At 35.5% G+C, this 15,346-nt stretch overlaps 1 protein-coding gene across 7 annotated transcripts in view; it reads right to left on the reverse strand.

Annotated features, from left to right (window-relative positions):
- Window positions 1–15,346, reverse strand: part of Tbc1d5 (TBC1 domain family member 5) — a 458,701-nt gene that overhangs the window by 401,950 nt on the left and 41,405 nt on the right. The window contains exon 1 of one of the 7 annotated variants that reach the window (XM_055614069.1): window positions 8,673–8,713. The exons of the other annotated variants lie outside the window; for them this stretch is intronic. The gene's annotated coding sequence lies outside the window, so the exon portion shown is untranslated. Of the gene's footprint in view, window positions 1–8,672; window positions 8,714–15,346 lie in introns of those variants that run through there. 7 annotated transcript variants of the gene reach the window in all.

The raw sequence follows: 15,346 nt of genomic DNA on the forward strand, positions 1-15,346 counted from the left end.
AGAAAGAAAGAAAGAAAGAAAGAAAGAAAGAAAGAAAGAAAGAAAGAAAGAAAGAAAGAAAGAAAGAGAGGAGGAATGATTAGTCCTTTCATCCTGTATCCCCTGTTCCTAATGCACCTTACTGGGTCGCTTTAAGTCTGCCCACTTCCTTGAATTCAGAAAATCTTAACTTTTCCTTTTCATCTATTTCTTCTCTGAGTATTCAGGGGTTTTTGTTTGTTTCTTTGTTTCTTTAACACTTTGGGTATCCTTAACATTTTGGTGTCCTCATTCTTTCTCTAAATGAGTGTTTTACAACCTTCCTGATGCTGCAACCCTTTAATATAGTTTCTCAATGTTGTGGTGACCCACAACCATAAAATTATTTTCATTGCTACTTCCTAACTACAATTTTTCTACTTTTACGAATCATAACATAAATATCTGGTATTCAGAGTGGTCTTATAGTGATCCTTGAATGGGTTTTTGACCCCGTCAAGGAGTCACGACCCACAGGTTGAGAGCCAGTGCTCTAAACCCTCCTTCCTCACCTCAAGCTGGTTGTGTACTTCTTGCTCTCTTCAGAACATTTCCCTCCTCCAGGCAGTAAGCTAAATTTACAGTGGCCTGCCCGGGGGGGGGGGGGGGGGGGGGGGGGGGTCTTTTATTCTCTAATAAAACTGTGTTTGCATTTCCATTTGAGTATATTTTAAAACTATTATTTGGGGTTTTTTTTAATTTGTTTTGTTTGTTGTTTGTTTGTTTTGAGATGGATTTCTCTCTACGTAGGCATGGCTGCCCTGGAACTCACTGTGTAGACCAGGTTGGTCTCAAACTCAAAAGATCTGCCTGCTTCTGTCTCTGCCTAAGCCTCTGGCTCTGGCTCCCAATACTGGTAGTGTACAGAACCACACCCAGCCTTGTTAAGTTATTTGATTAATAAGACTAAAAATCCCAAGAAGGGGTCTCCAATTTCCCTGCATCATCTGGCAACCATAAGAGGTTTCCAAAATTCCAGTAAGTTATTTGGTGCCAGGTGTGGGGATATTACTCATGCTTTTCTGAGGACTAAAGGAGTAAGCTTTATCTTTTCTGTCATGCCCCAAGGCTAAAAGCTGTTAGCTTGGTACTCAGCCTCCCTGGAAAGAAACAAAAATAACCTCCTTTTTTCTTTTCTCCCAGATTTTTATTACTGTGAGATGGTTAAGTGAAGAGAACTAAACAGTTCAAAAAAAGAAAATTGGGGGGGGCACAGGATTCTCCCTTCTTTTTCTTTATATTAAGGTTCCTTCAGAGAACCTGGTACCCTTAAATTAGGCATGGGAGAAAGGAGAACAGCATAGTTAGGTCACACACTACCTTAGACTATATGGTCCCCAGGCAGTTGCTTTTCTAACTGGGTAAAAGTGAGACACAAGACTGCAAAAGTTTTAAATCAGGATTAACTATTTTAACTAACAGTATCTCAGGATCTAACATTCCAAGCAACATGGAAGATCACAATGGTCACAATAACTGTTTGGTCTGAGCCCAAAAAGGCTTTTGTGCTCAGACTAGACACAGTGGTGGCAAGTATCCTTCCTACTTTCTCCACGTGCAGGTACCATCCCAAGCATGCAAGCAACACCTTCCCTTCCACTTCTTTTGTGAGTTCTTTTCCAATACCTAAGAGCCAAAAAGAGATCAAAATGTTGCACTAAAACGTGACAATAAGTTCAAATATTTACTATTTTATCATAACCTTCATTTTAGCCTTAGCCTGCAGCCTTAATTTGGCCTAAATGTTCCTTGACCTAACAACTGTCCTAAGGATTGCCCTAACGATGTTTTTGTTTTTCCAATCTGGAAGCCTCCTACCCTAACCCCTATCCCCAACACAAGGCCCTTGGTTCTTGGAAATACCCTTAACTCCTATGACTTAGACTTAGCCAATTAGCTTAGAGGCCAGAGAGCACTGTATGTCTAGATAGTCAAAATGTCCCCTTCAGCCAGTCAGCTTAAAGGTCAGAGAGCAATGCTTTCTCTACTAGCCTGAATGTTGTAAATGCACCTACTCACAGTTTTTCCCTTTAAAAATGGATTCTGAGAACATCTCAGGGTCAGAGTCTGGGCTCCCAAGTCCAGCTGCATCCCAATGGTGTTCAATAAATCATCTGTTTGGAATCAATTCCTAAGTCTGAGTGGTCTGTGGGGTTATTGGTGTGCCCCACAAAACAGGATCCACTGTGTGGTGCTCACAGAAATTTTACAACTTCTGCATTAAGTTATATAGTCTTTTTGAAACTACAGAGTCTTTGTGGTGTTTCTTCATTTTGCTCTTGGGGGCTTACATGCCTAGTTCACATGTGCAGTCTTCTCCTGAGCCATACTATCCTACTTCAAACATATTGTTAAGAAACTAGGGTGAATGACCAATATTAATTTGTAAGATGCACGGATCCCTTAGGAATCCATGACCTCTAATGGTGCAATTACAGAGCTGAACTCATCATTGGTGGGAAGTAACCATGTTGCTTTGTTGTCATTTTGGCTAATGAAAGCATCAAGAGGGAGACATGTAACTTGGTCAGTGATATCATTAGGATGGCAACAATCACGTGACTTGGTTAGTGACATCAAGAGAGAAAGGATCATAAATTAGTAATGCAACTATGTGGCATAAACCAAAATGGTGGTACCCATAACACTCCCCAGTACCTCTGAGACTCTTCCCCCAGGGAGGTCACCAAAGCCCTAGAATTTCTATTACCAGTCATCCCCATTCCCTTCTTCCAACTCTTTCATTTTTGGTTTTCACCTAACTGGATGCCGAATAGGATCAAAGAAATAAATGTAAGAGCCAAGGGGGACTCAACATGAGGTCTTCTGAAAAGTCATAGGTTTAATGAATTTTTTTTTCAAACCTCCATTGTTATTGTATTAAAATTTGACACATCATTTTGCATTATAGATTTACTGGTTTTCAAAGGGAGCTTGGAGCTATACATATATGGCGTTCCTCCACTAGCCTATTCTATACCTACTCAAAATGGTTAGAAGATGAGCCATTTTATTGATTTTAACAGATGCAAGATAAGACAATGAGGAGTAGCTTAGAAAAGAATAACACAAGTTAAGGCAATTACTGGATATAACAATAAACATCAAACTCTACTACTTTTACAAACTGGTATCTCTTGACCTCCTTGGTTTAAAGGTAACCAATAAACATTTCTCCAAGTGTATTTTTAAATTATAACACGGCATCTAAATCTAGCCTAAACCCTCCCCTCAAATTATCAGTTTCCTCTTAAAAGTGGCTCTTTAGAACGATTTGGACATTGGGTCTTAAAACAATACTATGATGGAGAATTTTAAAAGAAAGGGGGAAAACAATGTCTAAAATAAATTCTATCTTGTTATTGCTTCTACAGAAGTAAAATAGTAGAGGCTATCTTCAAAGATCATTGTTCATTTGATTCTGCCAATCAGAGATAAGAAAAAGTGAAAAAAGAAACAAACAACCCACAAATCTATCTTTAAAGTAGCAATCTGATATTCATTTGCAAAGCAAAAAGGAAACAGCTTTAAGATACAATAGAAGACCAAACTATGAAACATCATTTTTTTCTATACCTAAAATAATGCTAATTCTTGTTAGACTAGGATAGAAAAATCTATTAAAGAGACTAAATGTTACAATTAACCAGAATATTCATCTAGGAATTACAAAAATTCTAAATCAATCTCTGACTTAAGAATCAGTGTGGAAGGGTGGGCAATGTACTTGCTATCCAAGTATCAGGGCCTGATTTTTATAATCCTAGCACACACAAAAAAGCCAAGCCAGTGGCATGCATTTCATAACTGCAATCCCAGTGCTAAAGGGAGGGCATAGAGGTAGACCCCAGAGCTTGCTGAACAGCCAGTTTAACAGAAATGGCAATGGCAAGCTCCAGTGGTTTACTTACACATATTAAACATCCAGGCAGGGCAGGCGCGCGCGCGCGCGCACACACACACACACACACACACACACACACACACACACCCCTATAGTCAGAAACAAATTATTAAAAAAAAAAAATCACTGATGTAATTCGACACCTGTACTTTACCTTTCCTTTTTATCTATTTACTTTCCTTAACAATTGTGAAAAGTAGTAAGTATGAAGTGAAATATGGATAAGTCTTTATGCTGTATCTTTTTTTAATCCATCTAGGAAAACATTGTTATGTTACTGCTAAAGTATTCTTAAGCAGTTTCATCATTTCTCATGACTCCATTGTGATTAAAATCCCAAGAACCGTGCACAAAAAAATAAAAACCAATTTTTGTGTATCAATACTGAAGCATATCAGCTTCATGGAATCAGTGTACATAGCGCTTAAGGACATGAGCTCTAGAAGCCCACTAAGGTCAGCTACTTCACCTAAAAATGAGTTTCTAATTTATAAATTAGCAACAAAACAAGAAATTTGAACACAGGGAACTTCCCAGAGACTCTTACTCCAACCAAGGACTATTCATGGAGATAACCTAGAACCCCTGCACAGGTGTAGCCCATGGCAGTTCAGTGTCCAAGTGGGTTACATAGTAATGAGAAGAGGGACTACCTCTGACATAATCTGATTGGCCTGCTCTTTGATCACCTCCCCCTGAGGGGGGAGCAGCCTTAACAGGCCACAGAAGAGGACAATGCAGCCACTTTTGATGAGAACTGATAGACTAAGATCAGAAATAAGGAGAGGAGAACCTCCCCTATCAGTAGACTTGGGGAGGGGCATGCATGCAGAAAGGGGAGGGAGGATGGGATCGATCGGGAAGGGAGGAGGGAGGGGCTTATGGGGAGATACAAAACGAATAAAGTGTAATTAATAAAAGTTAAATAAAAAAATTAAAAAAAATAATAAACTCCTTTTAATCTTCAGGAGAGGCAATGGATGTAACTAGATGTTTGACTCACAAACATGGTTTCCAAGGAACAGACAGCGATACATTCTTAAACATGTAAGTTGCTTTATGTAAACATTGCTGTGCATAGCATGGGGTCTTCTGTGACTATGACATATTGCAAAATAAAGAGCTTGAAGTATAGATAGATAGATAGATAGATAGATAGATAGATAGATAGATAGATAAATTAGCTAAAAGGATTAAATGCTACAATCTGCATAAATTGCTTAGAACAGTGCCTAACTCAATGCTTGCCGAGTACCTGCTACTTACTATTTGAATTTTCTTCCTCTTCCTCACACACTGACTTTATCCTTCTCTTTCTGTAATATACCATCTATGGAACATCATCACATCCATTTCCCAAGCATCCTTCCTTTCACAGTTTGTGCCAATGTTTTATTTGTATCTGTAACTTTATGTTTATTGTGTTTTTTTGCTTCATGAAAAATGCAGTCTTATTATAGTATTTAGAATTCTAAATTTCAAAATCAATAAATAAAAAGTTAAGCTTCATAGGAAGCTAGTCCTGATTATAAATGTAGACTAATGACTTTTTCCTTTACACAAAAAGACATGATTTTAAACAGCCCAAAATCTGTTCCTCACAAAAAATATCATACAGTATCATAGTTCTTAGTTGATTTAAAATAAAGTATTATGAATTATTGAGAAAGATTTTAATAACTTGGTTTATATAGAACTTGGGATATAATACCAAGACCTTGTAAAACTTTTATCAATTTGGTTAATCATGTTTTATTATTTAAGTATTTTTATTCTATTTTCCTATTACTTCATAACAGTTTTTCTGCTTGGGTTTTGGGGTAATTGATATCATGACTTTGAACATACCAGGTAAATGACCTACCAGTGATCTCTACCCTTAGATCCACACAATACTATTTCAATATCATTTTCTCATTTATTCAGAAGCTTATTACCTCAAGGTGACCACTGGATTCTAGAAATGGGGCTCATCAGAGCCAAGAAAGGCTGGCCTCATTCAGAAGAAAGCCACAAGGAAATGTGCTCTATTCAGCATATCAAATTCTAGTCTTATTATGGGCCAAGTTATCCTGACTACTTTTTATCTGTCCACAAATTCTGGTGTTTGGTGCTTTTCCACAAAGCTACTGCTTTCCCTTCATAAACATTAAGCAGCTTGGGAAAGGTACCTTTGTAATAAGTAAATACTCTTTTTCTCCTTAATCCTTCCACTTTTTTTTTTTTTCAATCCACTGATGATTCTTACCTGAAGTAATTATTACTGTGGTGTTTGTCTTGTGGTGCTTTTCTTTCTTGAATTACTTTAAAATCAACAGTTGTAACTGAGAAAAATATGGTTTTAAAAAACTGTATCAAATAACAAGCACCAAGAAATTTCTTTAAACAATACAATGTGTTATTTTTGGCTATAGTGACTCCACTTCCTGAGTCAGAAGTCTACCAGTTTCTTTTTGAAGGATCTGTAAGTTTTTAATGACATCTGTCAGCAGGTATAGTATTTCATTTTACATATAATTAGCCAATATTTTCTTACATATAATACAATATGATGCACAATTAAGGTTTTTCAAGTAAAGAATCTTGAGTAATCTATTTTAAAGTAGCTAGCTCCACGGTACATTTGAGTACATACATTGAGTTCCATAGTACATAAGGGGTAAGCTCATTTCCAGAACCAAAAGAAAAATAGCAAATATTTTGTCTCTGTAAATCTAATCCCATTCCTTAACCTAAAACCCTGTCACAGGAAAAGAAAATTAGATTAAATTATATGGAGCAATGGAGAATTATATGGAGAACAGAGAATTCCAGAACCTTTGCTTTTCAAGAATATTATTATTTTGACAGGATGAGGACCTGAAATCATGTAATACAACCTTAAATTATTCAGTTACTATTTCACAAAAGAAAAACTTGTCAGTCTAATGCTGAAAAGACTTCAAGATTACTAAGGGTTTCAAGAAATGCCTTATTTATCAAAATGTTACTTTGTATTTGTTTATTAAAAGCATTGCCTTACATTGAGGACAAAGAATGTCAACCAATTAAGTCAGACTACTTATTAATACTTAAAGCTACAGAATTATGTTAATAGGCAATCTTGTTTATCCCCAAGTATATTTTAAACCTCAATTAAAACCTTGTCATCTAACTACACTCTTGAAAGAAAACACAGTAAACTAGCAATTAGTACCAAATCTAAAACAAAATAAAATTTCTTTAAAATGTATTAATTACTGAGTGTTAAACAATGCATGTTCAATATACTACTAGCATAAGTTTATAGTTTCTTCTGGACTATTTCCACTGTAAACTAAATTTCCATTTTCTGAAATGTATACATTTTAATTACTTCTTAGTAAAACATTAAAAGGACTTAGAATATATCTAGATATCAAGGAAACCTTCTTGATCTTTACCAGTGTTTTTTTTTAAAGGAAAAGTCATTTTTTTCAAGATATTTAATTTAATAATATTTAATTTAATTTTCATAATAGATACCGAGGTAATAAAAACTGATTGAATATGAAACTCCACTCATATTTCTGATCTTACAAATTACTATCATGGTAAATTCTGCAAACTGTATCATAATTACTACAGTAGGATTTATGATGACTTAAGGTTTTGTTGCAAAGCTTCATTTATACTTTATAAAATTAACTTTTGGGTTAAATCATAGTCATATATACTATTTTTTAAAAATCATATCTAATGGATTAGGCAATGAAGTTGAGGTGGTTATTTTCTGACATTTATATAGCAAGGTTATAAGTAAATAATTTATATTTGTATATTCTTTAAAAAAACTTTAAAATATAACATTGCTTAGTCTGTGCTTTATTATTCTAGAATGCATTGTACAGTGAAAAGAAAAAAATTGATATTAATGGTAGATTTCTATTCAAGAAAGAAAATCACAGTAAACAGCTTCCTAATTTCTCAGATCCTAATGAAAAGAAGATAATTCTAACCAGCAGGGGGAGACAGGAAGGAGAGTAGTAAGACAAAGAACAGGCTACAGACTAGGAAAGCAGTTATAATTATAGCTGGGAACACAGAATTTGTTAAAGGAAGTCTACTGTATAATTATATTTGAAAATTTAGCAAGATGCCCAGAGGCTGACTCGCAGCTGTCAGGAGCTGGTAACTTTACTTCTGTTCATGCAACTACCACTTCAGCAACCAAACCTAGTACGTAGATGTTGGTAGAGCTGGCACTTAGAGTAAAGGGATGGGCCTCGTAAAACATTTTATTTTCTTTAAAAAAAAAAAAAAAAAAAAAGATAGAGGTACCTCTTTCAACAACCTTCTCACTTTAGCTTTCTTTTTAGATTTCTCTTCTTCAAAACCTAAAGAATCTCACACCAAAGCTACTATCTATAGGAAGATAAAGCTACAGAATTATGTTAACAGGCAACCTTGTTTATCCCCAAGTATATTTTAAACCTCAACTAAAACCTTGTCATCTAACTACACTCTTGAAAGAAAACACCAGTAAACTAGCAATTAATACCAAGTCTAGAACATAACAAAAGTTCTCTCCCCTTAATTCTAACCAGATTCAGTTCCTAACTATCAACAGAATTCCAAATTCAGCATGCTTATAAGAAATTCCATTTCCTGTAGGCTTAGATTTTTTTCACCAAACCTACTTTATTTAGCGTTCTTAAGCACCTTTACTTCCCTTCTATTGCTCCCTCCCTTCATTCGTTCCCCCCCCGCTCCCCCCCCCCTCTGCCACTACCTGTGGTAGGAGATTAGTAAGGAAAAGGTCTGTAGTCTTCTTGTATCTATTTCCTGCTGATGAGGGTCAATGGGTCATTAGGGGATTAACAGACTCAGTCCTCCGGATACCAGCAGTCCAGGCCAATACAAAGTAGCAAACGCCAAAAGACTCAGTTGGATTGCCCAGAGATGGTCTGGAACATTTCTCTCTGTGAAGCCAAGTATCACAGCACGAAGGTCAGCACAGTGATGTTAATCCAAAAAATGATGTCTCCTGTGCATGGGCCTCTATATGTCTTTTCCTCAAAGTCCACCCACAGATGTTCTCAGCTGGCCAAAGTCACACTCCTCACACATGAAGGGGTCACAGCAAAACATCATGTGCCCTCTTACAAGCCAACCTGGACATCATGTGCCCAGCTGGCAGCAAAACATAACATGACAAAATTTAGTCTTCAAGGAAACCAAAAATTTCCAATTGAACTTTCCTTGTCTCAAATCTGCCTTTCCCATTCCCACTCTATTCCTATCATACCTCATGGGACCAAAGTCAGGAAAGCCTGAATATCAAGATTTCATTCTTCTCCCTTCCTGACTTCCTAATCTTTATTAATTCAAGCCATCAATCAGATCCCATTAACTTTTTGCTAAAATGTCTTTCATTAATGAAAGATGTGCTATAGAACTATGTCAATCTCTCTGAATGTTATCTTATTTAGAAATTAGATTTAGAGTGGTAAACAAGTGAGAATAGGTCATTAGGATGGGTCCTAATCTACCAAGAAAGAAGCCTTATAAAAGGAAGAAATTCAGACAGACATATAGAAGGAAAATTATGGGAAGACACACAGGAAGAAGATGGCCATGTGATATAATATATCCATCCACAAGTCAAGAGTAACAAGAATTACCCACAAACAACAAAAGCTAGAAACAGCAAGGAAGGATTCTGCCACAAATCAGCCTTCAGCTAACATTTTTAATTTATAGCCTCTAAAATGACAAATTTTTGTGAAGCCATCTAGTTTTGGGAGTTATAGTTATAGCAGCCTTAGTCCAAATTTTATTGCTTTAACATAGTCTCACAAAGCAGGTAATTTGATTGTTCACTAGTTCTTAGAGGCTGGAAAGTAGTAAAGCATGGCACCAACTGGTAATTCTCTTCCTTCTGCCTCAGTCTCTTGCAGAAGAGATATAGAACAAAAGGAGGAGGGAAGAATCCAAATTCAGGCTTTTATCAGAGCCCACTCCCAAAATAACAACACCCATCTCTCATTACCTGATCATCTTAGGGTCCTACTTTCTAACACTGCTGTATTAGAGATTTAATATACAGCACTCAAAGAAAAATTCTCTGACAAAGTAACATTTACCAAGAGACATGAAAGCAATGAAGGCGGAAACACTATGGATAGCCTAGAAAAGAAATAGCAAGCTTAAAGATAGATAGATAGATAGATAGATAGATAGATAGATAGATAGATAGATAGATAGATAAGATAAGATGAGATAAGATGAAATAAGATAGGATAAGATAAGATAGACAGACAGACAAAGTGCAAAACGGCAAAGACTAGCAGTCCTGAAAGACTCGTAGTAAGGTTTCTATAACTTCAAAGTGAAAAAGAGAATGAATGGAATTGAGGTCTGAGAGAAACCAATAACCTCCCATCTTAAAGTCACATATGCTTTTAGGAAACAGTCAAAAAGAAACACAGTGACATTTATAAATAACCTGATATTCTGTTCACTAAAAAGAATCACTTTGACCTTAGACACAGAACAAACTTAGAGAAAAAGAAATCTAGTACAATTAATTGGGGATCAGCTACAACCCTAGAAAGTTCAGGTGATATATAGTAGTTGTTTAGAATAAATTAGAGGTTGTAAGAAATAACTGGATTCTGGTAATGATTACGAACACACACACACACACACACACACAGGAGCACTTGTTCACTAGCTTTTAGTTTATATAAAAAAGTGATGTTAAATGGGTAGAAAAGACTTTTAAAGCCTTTCTCCAACAAACTCACAAGGACAAGAAAAAGACAATGAAAACTATAATGACTTTTTCTAGTCTACATTATTAGAAATGGAATGATACTAGTGGAAAAGCATTTAACTGGTTTAGCACCTTAATAGGTCATGTGCTAGCTAGGTTAAGTATTTAGGTATAAGTTCAGATCCCCATCACCTGAATAAAAAGGCCTATAATCCGGTGCTGGGGAAAAAGAGGCAGAAGAATCTCAGGAGCCTGCTAGGCAGGGAATCTAGACAAGTGATGAGTGAAGGTTTAGTGAGAGATCCTGTATTCAAAAGTGATGGATAGAACAATGAAGAAGACACCTGACATCTGGTTTCTACATCTGTATGTGCATGAGTTTCAGTGTAGGTCCTCATAGTAATGTTTAATTTTTCAAAATCGCTAACATAAACAAACCAATGTTTAGTATTTTGTACATTTATTTATTCTTTGTCTACAAAACTTCCAAACATTGCCCCATTCCTGTCAAGACCACAAGGTGCAAGAGCACCTGTGTTATTACCAGGTCCCTACTGTTAAAGTCAGAAAATGGCTAACATCTTCATCCCTTTCAAAAACGAAGCCTAAGTATGTCAATAAAGATTGGAAACATTGACCAATACCACAGAGGTCATGGACCCTGAGACTGTGTAAACACCTCAAAAGGTAAAACACGGAGAGAATTACCAGCCTGTGGGGAATTTCCCACCACTTGGGGGAAAAAGGATTTTCTGAGTACACAAGGTTTCACGTTTTTAGAAATAAGATGTGTGTCTGTGTTTTGTTTTTAAAAATAATTTTATAAATCTGGCTTACACATATACATAGGACTTCCTATTCTCACTTGCCACTTACTGCATGTTTTTAATAAAATTTTATCTTTCTCTGTCTACCAGCAAAAAAATTAAAAAGCACTTTTAAAATCACCTTTTTTGTTTTGTTTTGTTTCTGAGACAGGGTTGTTTCTCTGTGTAGCCTTCGTTGTCCTGAACTCACTTTGTAGACCAAGCTGCCTCAAACTCACAGACATCCACCTACCCGACTCCCTGGGTGCTGGGATTACAGGCAAAATCAACATTATTTCATGTCGTATATAAGAATAAATCAACATAAAGTTTCAAAACCTTATCAAGAATCTCAAATGAGGCATCAACAAAAACATACATATATGAAGTTTCCTTAAATTTTCTTCAGTATTTATTATAGATGTTTTCTTAAAGTTGTGAAGTTCTTGTATGTTAGAAAATAAAGGGACAAGTCAGTACACCATCAAGTGAACACACACACCTAACTGATGGTCTGTAGTACTATATCCTGTTTCAATTTTAAATGTTAAATATATATATATATATATATATATATATATATATATATATATATATATATATAGTCTTTCAACAATCAAGACCAGGAAAAAAAAAATCAGGTTAATCAAAATGACACCTATTTCAAGATTTTAAAAAATATGGTGATTTTAAGATTTAAAAGATGGTGACATTTAAAATGTAGAAGAAATATTTTACCTTGATTTTTATGGTACTTTGATTATTCTGTAAGAAAATTAGCTCTTCTGCTATCCAGGACTGCAAGCCCACAGGTGGTAACAGCAAAGGTGAGCTGGGCTCCCCCACATCAAGCATCAATAAAATGCTTGGGGAATTTTCTCAGTTGATGGTTCCTCTTCACAAATAACTCCAGCTGTGTCAGGACATAAAACTAGCCAGCACAATAAATTTACTGTGTGATTCCATTTATTTGAAATGTTTAGAGAAAATGAATACAGGTAGTACACAGATCAGGGAAGAGGATATCAAGCAACTAATGTTACAGGTCTTCTTTGTGGGTAATCAAAATGTTTTGGAACTAAATGGATTTGATAGGTGTGCAATACCACCAATGTAACAAATACACTGAACTCTTAAATTTATCTTATTTGTATCTCATCTAAATGAAAAACTGAAATTCAGAGGAAACTGAATAAAAAAATTTTCAGCAACTCTGAAGTTGTTAAAAATAAAAGGTATAAAGAAAAGAATTTAAGAAAGAGAAACAAATAATACCTAGCAAGCCATTTTAGTTACCTTCCTGAACACACATCAGAAAAATGTAGGTAAAGGCTAGTTTACTACTTAAACACATGCATTTTGGGATACCGGAGAAGTTTCCTCAGTCAGGTATGGATAATTAATTTTAGAACTCAGGCTAAGTAAAATATGAATTCATTTGGGCATTTTCAACAAAAGCTATCAATTTAAAATAAGCAAAGTCGAAGAAAAGGTTTTAAAAGATACTGTATAATTCATAGAGATATCTACAACACTTTAGACTTAAGAAATGGAAAGTGCAAGCTTAACAGGACAATTATGGAATAACACTAAAAATTCTGATTAAAAACTTAACTTTTATTTTATTTTAAATCTGTAACCTCTTTATAGCTGTATTATTTTAGGTTAAAAAGTGATTTCATATTATTAAAAGAAATCATTTTGTGTCTCAACACAATACTCTCGGTTATATACCATTATGAAGGATATACTATTTTACTCAAAAATTAATATTTTAAAAATAAACATGCTGGCTAAAAGAATCAAACTCCAAAATGAAAGGATAAACTTTTCAATCTTCATAATTGTAATTAACCCACTGGCATCTAAATACTGTACATAAAATATGTTACTTAATATTAAGTGTGATGTCAACAGTTAGATATGTCTAATTAAAAAAAGATACACTTAAATTAGAATATCAAGGTTTAACATATACACAGATGTGTATATAACCCCACTACCACATTGATATCAGACTTCTACCCATAGAACCATTCCATAATAAAATTCTGTTTTGGAGCCCTACAATCTGTGGTATTTTAATAGTTCACTCCTAGGAACTAATACAGTTCCAATGCATCAAATGAGTCAACATGTACTGCTACATTCTCTTAACAACATTCCCTCAGAAAAGGATTCATAGTCTCAGAATTACAATGTATTTCACTGCAACAACACTTGTACCCCCCCACCAGCCCTAAAACTTCTGGATTGAACCCAAGCTCTGTGCCCTGATGATATTGTTTTATACCCCACCACAATAGTGAGATGGACTCTGGGACCAGTCAAGCTCATCAATAATTAAGTCTTGAATGAGGGAGCTAACTATACAGAGTTAATAAAATGTAACTAATAATAAAAATAAAAAAGAAAAAGAAAAACAAATAAAACAGAGAGAGAATACACCCATTTTGTGTGCTGAATACATTTTATAGATTTGTATATATTTTCCAGTAGAAAAGCATTAAACGTTCTAGTTATCACCAAAAATGCAGTACATATGAATAAAAACACCTTTTCTCACATTCTAACCTATACTGCAGCTGAAAAGAGATACATCTTTGAGGGTGACAGAGGACTAACTTTCAAAAGTATGATGACAATAGTTATTACCTTAAGGATTTAATAGGCTGCAGCAAGTCTAGCCTTCATGAATTTAGAAAGAAACTGGTACAAGAGCACACAACTATCAAATAGCATAGCAAAAATGTGAATCTTTCATCTTCATGTATATCTCTTAATATTCTACCTGAAAAAAAAAATCTGGAATACCCACTTACCTGCAACTCTACTAATACCTCTATTTAGACAGAAACCAGAATATTAACAATTTTCCAGTAAAACCTAGGCTGAGAAATACCAACTTCAACTACTGAACCTCTCCCAAATAAGGTTGTGGCATACCAATGTACTCCATTCAATCAGTGTACATAATCTCCCTCTAGCTGCATTAATACAATCAACCAAGTAAAGGCCAAGATTCTCAAGTTCTTTTCTTAGTACTTTGACTCCTAGGAGATTCTGTCTTTTTGTAAATTTTAAGTTTACCACAACTATCTGACTACCCTTTAAGCCTTTCTATACTTCCAGGTTATTGTTTTAAAAAAAATTAATATTTTAGGGGTAAACATTTAGGATATTTGATTTTTTTTTTTTTTTTTTTTTTTTTTTTTTTTTTTTTTTTTTTTTTTACATAGAAAGGCTTTATTTGCAGGAGAGCAGAAATTTATTCAAACAAGCCAAATCCCATATCATCATCTGAAATCCTGGGACTCTTCCTTCTGTCTTTCCTCTCCTCTGCTGCAGCAAGGGCAGAACCAGCAACAGGAACTGCTGAGCCAGGGACAGCAGAAATAGCCACAGCCCCACCAGCAGGCACACTGGCAAGCTTGCCAACACCCTGAACAATGACATTCTCAATGTTTTTTTTGTTGTTGTTGTTGTTGTTTTTCATTCAGCTCACTGATGATCTTGTTGAGCCGGTCCTCATCCCCCTTGCTGGCCGTCTTGCTGGTCTTGCTGTGTTTGACACTGCAAGAGGCATTGCCCCGATGGTGGCCAGCAGGTAAGAGGTGACAACGCATGTTGGCAGTGGCAGACAGGCCTCATGCACGCGAGTACATGCACAGTATATAAAGAGCCTAACTCCACTCCACCATCAATCACATAGTTCAAAAGTCTACTATAGGTTAAGCTGGTTGGTACATATCACTCTCACTTTACCATTTCGGGAGGCTGAGGCATAAAAGGACAGGAGTGCATTCAAAGCCAGAAAGAAAAAGGGAGGGAGGGAGGGAGGGAGGAAGGAAGGAAATCTAGAATCTAAACAAAGAATAAACT

The sequence above is a fragment of the Psammomys obesus genome, unplaced genomic scaffold, assembly GCF_907164565.1.
Source record: "Psammomys obesus unplaced genomic scaffold, mPsaObe1.curated_primary_1811, whole genome shotgun sequence".
Taxonomy (NCBI): Eukaryota; Metazoa; Chordata; class Mammalia; order Rodentia; family Muridae; genus Psammomys; species Psammomys obesus.